General features: G+C 44.4%; 1 protein-coding gene across 3 annotated transcripts in view; it reads right to left on the bottom strand.

Annotated features, from left to right (window-relative positions):
• AGPAT4 (1-acylglycerol-3-phosphate O-acyltransferase 4) overlaps positions 1-849 on the bottom strand; it is a 48,828-nt gene extending 47,979 nt beyond the window's left edge. Inside the window, exon 1 of one of the 3 annotated variants that reach the window (XM_039358323.1) lies at positions 690-847. The gene's annotated coding sequence lies outside the window, so the exon portion shown is untranslated. Of the gene's footprint in view, positions 1-689 lie in introns of all 3 variants that reach the window. The other 2 variants (XM_039358320.1, XM_039358321.1) reach the window with 2 other exon arrangements.
• Positions 850-11,666: the final 10,817 nt, after the last annotated feature.

Below are 11,666 nucleotides of genomic sequence, written 5' to 3' on the forward strand. Positions count from 1 at the left end.
CAACATCCGTGTCCTCCTCGGAAAGTGAAAGCATATTCAGGAGAGCATCTGCAAATAGAGTGCCACAAATGTCTGTTTCCTAGGCAACCCCTTCCCTCCCCCACCTTCCCCTTAGTGCTTGGGGACAGACCAGAAGGGGACGCGAAAGAAAGCAACGCGCGCCCGCTGGAAGCCTTGCACAAATATATGCATCCGAATGCCCCACGGGCCTTCGTATTAGATTTCATACGAAAATCTCGACGGCGATCCTTATTATTATTTTCGGTGGTTTCTATGGAAACGGTGACGGGGAGAAATCTGTTGCACATCCCCCCCCCCAAAAAAGAGAAGCAGCAGATACCCCGACCCCGGACACTTTTCGTCGGCTTTGACTCTCTTTCCTCACAAAGAGAGATTTTGCAAACCGGAATCGAAGGGCTTCTTTGGGGGGGGGGGGAAAGAAACCCGCAAATCACGGCCACGTCCTTCCCCCGACCCCAAATCAAGGCTGCCGGTCGAGGCCCTCCTCCCAACCTCATTTTTCTCTCCCTTCCACCTCCCCGCCCTTCTGTCCACTCTGAAAAAACTAGATACTTCCATACTTTTTACAAAGGCATCCCAAACCCAAGCAAGAGGGGCGAAGGTGGTGGTGGGGAAAGCCCCAAAACGAACATTAGGCATGCAAAGGGGAAAGTTTCCCTACAACTCACAGCAAGAAAATCCACGCGTGCCTCGGGCTCCCCCGCCGCTGACATAGATGCTCCGAAGAAGCCTCGCAGCCCGCCAATCGCCGCTTCTTAGCTTGAGCCTGGAATCAACCAACGGGGGTCGGGAGGGGGGGAGGAGAGGAGAAGGGAAAGCGAGACTCCACCCACGGGGCGGCTCCTTCAAAATAAATTTTAATTTATTAATTTATGTATATATATACATACCGCACACACTCACACATATATATCAAATAAAAAACTCAGCTGACCTCTCACTCTCTTTCCCCCTCCCCCACCGCCGCGTGTCACTTCCTTCGAAATCTGTCCGGGGGGAAGGTGGGGAGGAAGAGAGAAAGAGGGGTGTATGACTCGACACTCGTCCAGCGACATCCAATTATTTAAGAAGACGACGCCCTCACCTCTCTCCCCCCCCCCACTCCCTCCGCCTTTGCTTTCCCCGAAACCGACGGCCGAACAAAACCTCTGGGTAGAGCAGCGTTTCCCCCCCCCCCATCCCCGTCGTTCCCGCTTTTTCTCTGAGCGAAAGAGCTGAAGACAAGGCTTCCCTCTCTGTGTGTTTCCCCCCCCCCCCAAACCTCGGGCTTTTTCCAAGCTGACGCTGTGGTCAAGACGGGAACACGTGCTCCCCATTAGGGTTAATTAACAAGAACCCCGAGCGTGAATGGCGAAGGGACCGCTTCTGACAGACGCTTTATTACCAGAGATTAGGTTAGGAAATAGGTTGGTTGCGATTGCGTACCGTTTCCATACCGATTGTAAATTGAACGGGAGCTCATAGAGGCGCATAGCTGGCTGGCGATTTTTTATTTTATTTTATTTTATTTTTTTGCCGCGTTTGTGCAAGCTGGCAAGAGCCTAAGTCTAGCTGGGAATGAATGAACTTGTGGCTCACGCTCAAGTAAGAGGGAGGATCGGTTGGACTAGAAGAGCCTCAAATTGGAAAATCCCTTCCAGCGCTGTTATTTTGTATCGCCTTAAGAACAAAGTCTGCGCCGATTTTCATCCATCCTCTTCAAAGTCGAGAGCATGTGTGCTTCTAGGTAGTACTGGCTGCAGACATTTGAAAGGGAGGGGGTGGGTGGGTGTATCAGCAGCAAGAGACAATGTCTAATGATAAAAGAAGATGAAAATGAATGGTGATCTGCCCACATTAAATGCTCTGTTTTGGGACTTCCCTGGTAGACTGGATTTAGTCAGTGTAGCTTTTCGTGGCTTAATCTCTTGAAGTGATTGCTGCTGTTCCTTGTCAGGGTTTCTCTTGGTCTTCAAACCCCTAATATTTGCACATTCTGCCCAGGACAGGGAAGATTCCAATTTTGGATAGGGAGTGAAGTTTGCTGCTCCAGAGAATAGTGAGTTAAAAATATCAGGAAGCAGACTAGAGGTCAGGAAAAACTTCCTGAACATGTAAGTATGAGTCCGCAGTACAGACTGTCATGAATTAGTCATTTCTCCTTTGCTATAGGTCTTCAAACAAAGGACGGATGATCATCTGTCAGAGATGCTTGAATGATCCCTGCACAGAGCAGGGGGATAGATAATCTGTAAGATCTATCCCAATTTTATAATTCACTTACTGATCTATATTGTCATCCATGGGCACATTGCATACTGTGGTATCTAAAGTGTAGCATGCAGGAGAGCCTTTGGATTAAAACTGTTACTCTAGTCCAGGGGTCTTCAAACTTGGCCCTTTTATGATTTGTGGGCCTCAACTCCCAGAATTCCTCAGCCAGCGTGTCTGGCTGAGGAATTCTGCAAGTTAAAGTCCACAAGTCATAAAAGGGCCAGGTTTGAAGACCCCTGCTCTAGTCTGCTATACTACCAGGCTTATAATGCTGGGCCTGATTCATAATATCTGCTTGGTTAATTGTAAGGCTATTATGGGGTGAAGACTTTGGATTGCTTTTAACTGCTACATACGCCTGTTTGACTGTTCACAGATGCACAATGCAAACTGGATGCAAAAGATTAAAAAAAATCACTGGCTTTGCATTCTCTTTTAATGCTTTGGAAGGGTGGGTGTGGAGAAACATATAAACTTCCTGCCTCAGATGTTCCCTTTTGATTAAAAAAAGGAAGCAGTGGAGGGGGATGAATCTGTCATCTCACCTTCCATTCACATACAGTTTCTTTTCATGTGCTTCAATAATCAGATAGGGCTTAGAATTTCAAACACAACTTCACCAATCTTAAAAGTTTTACTCTCCTCTGGAATTTGGTGCACTGGTGTAGTTTCTGCTATTAGTCTATCAAATGCTACATGCTAAATGAATAAGCTGAAACTGTTATTTTTCACTGTTCAGAAATGGGGAAAAAAGACTAATCTGCAAGAAAAATTCAAAAGTCTGAACCAATTAACCAATACTAAGTGGTTCAACGATGCTGTGTAACAAACAGAAATTTAAAAGGGAGTATTTGTAGCTCAGGGCTGAAATGAGGAATCCTTGGTGTTTTCTGAACTTGGCTGTTTTCTTGCAGATGTTTTATTATCCAAACTAGGTAACATCATTCAGTGCTTATATGGAGTGGGGTTTGCACTCAGTTTATACTCTAATGGCTTGCTCTGTCAGTGTTGATGTGAGTGAACAGAAATATATATAATTTTGGAGTAATGTGTATGTGAATATGTCTATATCAGTGGTGGGATTCAGCCGGTTTGTACCACTTTGGCAGAACCGGTAGCTTATTTTTTGTTGCCCAGGTCCAGAATGGACTTCCGGAAGCGGTATCCACACAGAGAACTGTGGTTCACATATTTGAATCCCACCACTGGTCTATATGTAGCATACTAGTACTGCAAATTGATGCAATGCTATTACAACAGTAGACCTAATGAATAGGGATATATAAAATGTAAGGAGCAACTATAAAGAAACAGAAGCCCTGCATCCACCCTAATTGAAAAACAGCTACTTACCAACATGACAACGTAGCAGAGAGGAAGCTGCTCTCTTGATATAGACTAACTTGAGACGACCAACTGCATATTACATCCCAAGAAGACATGGAACAATTGGATGTGCAGTCAACATCTGAAACCTGAACATCACTGCCACCCCCACTATTACAGAACAGAACAGCTGATAATGAGGCATAAGATCATGGATAAACTAACTATAGTCAATCCTTGAGACCAGTTTCCAAGTCTCCGTGGAAAAGTACTATCAATGGAGCCCTCACAACATTACCATCTAGATCAGGGCTTTTCAACCTTTTCACACATTGTACCACTTTTAGGAAATGGCAACATCTGAGTACCACCTAGCAAGGTGTCAAAAACTTGATGACCAAAAAAAAAAAAAAAAGGAAAAAAGTGATAAAGTACAGGTAGTCCTCAACTTATAATAGTTCGCTTAGTGACTGTTCGAAGTTACAATGGCATGAAAAAGTGCGTCTCAAGCCACAGCCGAGCAAGACACCTGCCTGCCCACCTGGTGGCACTCTTTCTCCTGTCCAAGGTTTTCATTGTTGTGAGCATTTCTGTTGAGGATTGGCAGCGGGGGTGGGGTGGGGGTGTTTGGTTTTTATTCCCCCCATCTGCTGGGTGGTTGCAATAGGTTTTGGTCACTTCACATGACCCTGGGACACTGTGACCGTCATAAATATGAATCAGTTGCCAAGCATCTAAATGTAAATCACAAGACCCTGAAGATGCTGCAACATTCCAGCTGATCGGCACTTCTGGGCTCAGCAGAAGTGCCAGGATCAATGCCGAGCTCCAGTTGGAGTCTGGCGCTGATCCTGGCGCTTCCACTGAGCCCTGACCCCCAAAGGATCGCCGATCAGCTGGAAAGCGGAACTGATCCTGGCACTTCCGCTGAGCCCTGACAGCCGTGCAGCTCCCGCCATCTCTCGCTCAGGCTTGTGTGGTGCTGCCATCGGTTCAGCTCATTCCCCTCCTCTGCTACCACTGGTCACGTACCACCTGTCAGGTGCCAATGTACCACAGGTGGTACTCATACCACTGATTGAAAAGCCCTGATCTAGATAGTATGTAGGAGTACATCGGTATGATGTCATTCACAGCTGAACTGCTAAGAGAATGCCTGAGGCAGCAGCCGACATGGGAAGAAGATCAAGCAGAGGAAGTATCATGGCAAGACAAGAGCTCGTGTGCAATGTACCATCAACAGAGAGCTGAGGTGGCTAACATTGGAAAATCCTACCAATGGCTAGAAAGGGCTGTTTTCATATGTTAAATATTATTTGCTAATCATAGGGATTAATGACAATTTAAAAACATTTATGAATGCATAAGCTATCAACTAGTTAATTTTATTGTAAGTAAATATGCTTTAAATATACACACATACATGTGTCTGAAATATCTCACACGCAGAGAGTACGTTATTTAAGTACATGACAATACATGATATAACTATAATCTTCAGAGGAGTAATCACGTTAACTCAAGAAAAAATAACATGTTGTAAAATGGTAATGCCACAATAAATCTGTTGGCCTTCATAGTGCCACAGGACATCCCTTTTTAAATTGCACTCAAATCAGTATCAGCATAGAATGTAATGAACAAAAATGTTTACTGAGCTCATCAAATTTGACCCAAATATGCTTTTGCCTAACTGGACTTCCTTGTTTTTCTTTCAAAATGTTTTGCTTCTCATACAAGAAGCTTCAGCTCTGAAGCATCTTTGGGACAACTAGGACCTGGATGACTGAGAATCTCCATAGACATCAAATTTGACCAAAATCTGATGGAAATATCAGACACACTTATCCGAACAGATCTACTATTTGGGCATTTACAAAAATAACATCAGTAATCTTTTAAAAAGTCACACCCTTTCCTCTTTTTCAGTTCTAGAAAAAGAGAACAGCCCAGGTTCATTAACTAAGAAAATGTGATCCAAAACCTTTTACCTATAGCTCATTAATATTAATCTATCATGCTGGATGCTCACATGTTTTAAAAATCTTGTAAATACACTACAACAGGGGTCCTCAACCCCAAGTCTGTGGACCGGTCCAGGCCGTGGCATGCCAGCAACCGGTCCGCACAAGCAAGCAAAGCCCCATCTGCGGGATGCAGGAAGCACACAAAACCACACACTCTCCAGTATGCAGAAAATCTTTCTCCATGGAACTGGTCCCTGGTGCCCTAAAGGTTGGGGACCTCTGCACTACTATATTGTGTTATTTGCACTTCCCATTATGCTCCACTTCAACTCTTCCATCTTATAGCAGTTCAACACTGCGGTTAGTATCATTTAATGCTAAAAGCAACTTGGTAGCTCAAAGCCTGCATGAGGACAAAATTTTTATTTATTTTACTCAGAGACTGTCTTCCTTGTGGCATTAATTCAGGATTTGTCTAAATATTCCATACAATAAGTCATAGACCATGATGGATAGTTTCTAAAACATGCAATGGCACAACAAGTCGCCTTGTGGCAAAATGGGTGGCAAATAAATAAAATAAACAAAACATATTAAGGCTTGTCAATGAACCCAGACACTAACTAAATTAAACTATTTTGTAACCTCCATTAATGCCTTTTGCCCAGATCTGACTTTATTTTTAACTTGTTGCTTTCTTCTGTTACTTTTTTTATTATTATATTTTAAATCAGGTATGTTCAACTCACCGCGCACAGACCACTTGCAGTCCTGGACAGCTAGTAATGCAGACCTACAAAATCATAAACTTTTAATCTTATGTCATTTATATACTGTACATTAACTATATTATATATTTTATAAGCAGCCCAAGACAATTCCTCTTTAATTAGTGCAGCCCAGGCAAGCCAAAAGGTTGGATACCCATGCTTTAAACCATGCTTTACTTGCAATAGTTTGGGAAGTTATTACTCTGTTAGGTGATCTTTAATCATTATCATTTATATCGGTATGTATAGATTTGATTTTTTTAAATTTTTTATTGATTTTTAATACAATTCAAAAGTATTCAACAAATGTGTTGTCTGAATTTATTATTCACTAATAAAAATTGAATTCCTAATCCCTTATTCTTTTCTCCAGCCATTGATAAAATAAGTCCCAAGTTTGAAAGTATTCTGTTTCTTCTTTTTCTTTCAACCTCTGTCCATTCTACACAATCTAGTATTTTTTTAATTATTTCTTCCTCTGGTGGTATTTCTTCATTTTTCTAATATTGTGCGAATATGATTCTTGCCGCTGTTATCACATGTAAAATCAAATATATACTTTATTTGTCAAGCTTTTCTGGCATTACACCCAATAAAGTTCAGGCTTAAAATCTACATGTTTTCCCAACATCTTTTCTACCCAAATATGTATTTTTGTTCAATATCTCTTTGCTTTAACACATGTCCACCATACATGGTAATAAGTTCCTGACTTGTGATTACATTTCCAACATCTGACATATTTTTAAACATTTTTGCTACTCTTGCTGGTGCCATCTATAAAACATTTTATATACGTTTTCTTTGTAAGCAGTTGACATTGTCAATTTATAATTTATTTCCCACAGTTTTGCCATTTCTCTAAGCCTATATTGTCTCCAAAATTCTTTGCCCATTTTATCATTATTTCTTTTACTTGTTCATTTTCCATTTTCAAATTCAATAGTTATACGTTTTCTTAATTAGTTTCTCACCAGAGGTTAATAATATCTGATCAAACAAGGTCTGCTCTTTGTAAAATCTGTACAATTTAACATCTTTATCCTATCTCACTTGCATTTTTAAATATGCTCTCCACGATAGATCAATATCAAATGTATAGGTTTGATGTGTATTCACTGTAAAAATGTTCAGTAATTCTAAAAGAAATATGATACTCAGTTTTTGAAGAAAAGTGACATTTGTATCACATACCTATTCCTTCTCCGTAGAATCTCAGCCCATTCATATAATTTCTAACATTAATCATTCTCTAACGAGTGAAGTATTGCATTTTTCTTATGTGAGCATGAAAATTTTTTGCAACCAGAAATGAATTCTCTTTAAAGGGTATTTAAAGGGTATTGACTGGTGTCCAGATAAAACAGATTCACTACTGGAATCACTCTGTCTTTCTGACCTTTATTAATATATCTAGCAAAGGATGGGGCAGAAGCTCCCTTATACTTCATGCCTCCTTTTCCTTTCCTCCTCCTGAGATTGGCTTAGAAAGGGGCGTTGTCTTACCTGAACGCCTTTTCTCAGCATGATGATGGAGAATCCACGGATGGGTTGTCTTAATCTATCTGCTCCAATTGGACTAAGTCTGAAATTGGTAACGCCCCCTCTGTGCCAAATGCACCCCAGTTTTAGACTAAGGCGATACCCAGACTTTAGTCCGACGCGTCTGAACAAATGGGAACCAGGCCAACTGACCTAATGGGAGGGAGTGGATTCTCCATAATCATGCTGAGAAAAGGCGTTCAGGTAAGACAACGCCCCTTTCTCCAGCATGATTGGATGGAGAACCCACGGATGGGACATACCAAAGCCCTGTGTCCCTAGGGTGGGGAATTAGATTGGGCCTGGGTCCCATCCAATGTTAATGCTTGTTCTAGGACCTTGCGGCCAAATGAAGCCGTAGAAGATGCATATATATTCATCTTGTAGTGGCGGACAAAGGAGGAGGGCGATGCCCATGTTGCTGCCCTACAAACTTCCTCTATGGATGCCTGGGTAGATCAGGCTGCTGTAGTGGCTGCGCCCCTGGTGGAATGGGCCGTGATATGGCTGGGAGCTTGAATTGACTGAGTCTGGTATGCCAGAGAAATACAAGCTCTAATCCACCTGCCTATAGTGGGTGAGGAAACCTTTTGCCCTAACGACGAAGGATGAAATGACACAATCAGAGCCTCAGTCTTGTGGAAGGATGAGGTCCTCTGTATATAGCAATATAAGGCCCTGCGAACATCCAATCTGTTCCACTGAGCCTCTGTGTCATTAGATGGGTTCGGACAGAAGTCCGGCAAAACTATATCCTGGGACCTATGATACAAGGAGTTGACTTTGGCACGAAAGAGGGATCTAACCTGAGAGTAACCCTGTCCGTATGGAAAATACACAGGTCCTTTCTTACTGACAGGGCAGCCAGCTCAGAGATCCTTCTGGCTGAAGTTATAGCAACCAGAAATGCCACCTTCATTGATAATTGTTTGAGCAAACAAGTGTCAATAGGCTCAAAGGGTGGTGAGACAAGAGCCTGTAGAACCTGATGAAGGTCCCAGGAGGGATATCTATGTACCGTTGGTGGTCTGGCATTGTTAGCTCCCTTTAGGAAGGAGCGTATCATAGGGTGCTGTGTTAAGGATTCCTTGCCACAGGAAATAACCGTGGCAAGTGCTGCTACCTGCCTACGGATGGTGCTTGTGGAAAGCCCTTTGTCCAGACCATCCATCAGGAACTCCAAGATAACTGGCACTGCAGCCTGTAAGGGTTCAATTTTGTGAGCTAAACACCAATTACAGAAGCTTTTCCACGTGGCATCGTATATTCTATTCGTCAAGGGTCGCCTGCATTGCTGGATCATGGCTATGACCCTTGACGAATATGCGTCTAGGCCTAAGGCCTGCCTCTCAAGTGCCAGACGGTTAATTGGAGCCATTGAGGGTCCGGATGATGTAACTCCCCCTGAATGAGGGAGATCCGATTGGCTGGAATCCTCCATGGAGGGGATGCGGAGAGCTCCATCAGGTCGGCGAACCAAGATCGTCTCGGCCAATGCGGGGCGACCAGGGGGACCTCTGCTTGTTCGCGAAGGATCTTCCTGATCGTGGCAGGTAGAAGGGGCAGGGGAGGAAAGGCATAGAGCAGTTCCCTGGGCCAGGGATTGCGGAGTGCATCTGTTCCCTCTGCTGATGGAGACGGGAACCTGGAAAGGAATCTGGGAAGCTGTGAGTTGGCTGGGGAGGCAAACAGATCTAGGGTTGGGGAACCAAACCTGTCCATGATCTCTCTGAAGATCTTCGGATCCAGCTGCCATTCGGAATGGTCCACGGTGTCTCTGCTCAGTGAGTCCGCCTGCTGGTTGGCCACTCCGGATATGTGCTCCGCCCTGATGGAGGCAAGATTCAGTTCCGCCCAAGACCCCAGCAATCTGGCCTCCTGCATGAGAGGCTTGGACCTTGTTCCCCCCGTCTGTTGATATGGGCCTTGGCTGTGATGTTGTTGGTTAAGACCAGGACGTGCTGGCCCTTTATTAAGCTGCTGAATCTCTTTAGGGCCATGTGTATGGCTCTTAGTTCCAGCCAGTTTATATTGTTCTTTAGATCCTGCCTGGACCACTGACCTTGGGCCCACTGTGTGTGGAGGTGTGCCCCCCACCCAAATAGGCCTGTGTCTATGGTGATGGTGATCCTGTCTGGTTCTTTGAATTCTGCTCCCCGTAACAGTGCCGGAGAGTCCCACCAACAAAGGGAGTTCAACACCGACTGTGGAACTCAGACCTTCTGGTGGGATGTGCTGGTATGAAGTCTCTGGAATGGAAGGAGAAGCCACTGTAATTCTCTGGCATGGAGACGTGCCCATGGCACAATTTGCACGCAGGACACCATCTTCCCTAGTAGTTGTGAAAGGGATGCCAATGTGACTACTCTGTCCCTCCGGATCCGACGTACAAGAGTCTGGATAGAGTTCCGTCAGTCCTGAGATAGGTAGACCGTGCAGTTGTCTGTGTCTATAACTGCGCCCAAATGGAGGAGCCGAGTTGTTGGTACAGTATGACTTTTCTGGAAATTAACAGAAAAACCGTGCTCCTGCAAAACTTTGATGGCTAGGGCGAGGTCTGCTTGGGCACTTTGCCATGATGATGACTGAATTAGAATGTCATCTAAATAGCATTGAACTCTGATGGGAATTTGTCTAAGGTGGGCTGCAATCACTGCCAGTACCTTTGTAAATACTCTCGGTGCAGATGAGAGGCCAAATGGAAGGGCTCTGTACTGGTAGTGGCGTCGGGCATAACTGAATCTGAGGAATTTGCGGTGTCCAGGAAAAATGGGAATGTGCAAATATGCCTCAGTCAGGTCTATGGAGGTAAGAAAGTCACCTTGCCTGATACTAGCCAGGATTGATTGAAGTGATTGCATCTTAAATTTTTTATACTTCAAGTAGAGGTTTAGACCTTTTAAGTCCAAGATTGCCCTCCAGCCCCCTGAAGTCTTCGAAATGACGAAGAGATTTGAGTAAAACCCTCGTCCTTCTTGTTCTTGTGGAATTGGTTCAATTGCTTGTATCTGCAATAAGTGGGCTATTGCCTCTGACATAAGTTCAGCTCTGGCCCTGTTCGTTGAAATAGGACAAGAGCGGAACCTCTCAGGTGGATGGGAATAAAATTCTAGTCTCAGACCTTGGGAGACGGTGTCTAACACCCATGCATCCGTAGTAGTGGCCGCCCAAATGCTGGAATAGAGGCCAGCCGGCCTCCGATGGGAGGTGAGGCTACAGGTTCACTTGCCTCGCTTGAAGGAGTGGCTCCCTGCGCCTCGAAAGGACCGCTTGGTCTGGAACTGTGATCTGCCTCTGTATGCTGAACGATCTTGTTGTCGTTCCTGTCTCTGAAAGGAGGGGCGAGAAGCCTGGGCCCAGTCCCAGGATGGCGCTGGCCGAAAGGGCTGCCTTCTGTAGTTACTCTGCGACAAGTTCCCCCAGCGTCTATCTCCCCTCCTTGATGTATTAACCAAGGTCTTGCATTTATCCTTACCTTCGGTTAGGTATGGCTCTAGCGCCTTACCAAAGAGATGTCCACCTGTGTAAGGTTTAGAGGCCAGATGCCACTTGGCCATGGTGGAAAATCCCATTGGAGGAAAATTCCAATTAGGTTTAGGGTTAGGTCACCATGAACTGAGAGAGCAAAATAGACATTGTCAAAAAACTCAGAGTGCTTGGGTATGGTTAGGAGGGCACTGAGCTTTCTAGCTTGCCAAATCTATGTTTCCTGGTAAAATACATGGGAAAATCCCATTGTAGGAAAATTCCACTTAGGGTTAGGGTTAGGTAAACATGAAGTCGTAGA

The sequence above is a fragment of the Crotalus tigris genome, unplaced genomic scaffold (genome assembly GCF_016545835.1).
Source record: "Crotalus tigris isolate CLP2741 ecotype Arizona unplaced genomic scaffold, ASM1654583v1 scf7180000019007.31208882:3723066, whole genome shotgun sequence".
NCBI classification, from domain to species: domain Eukaryota; kingdom Metazoa; phylum Chordata; class Lepidosauria; order Squamata; family Viperidae; genus Crotalus; species Crotalus tigris.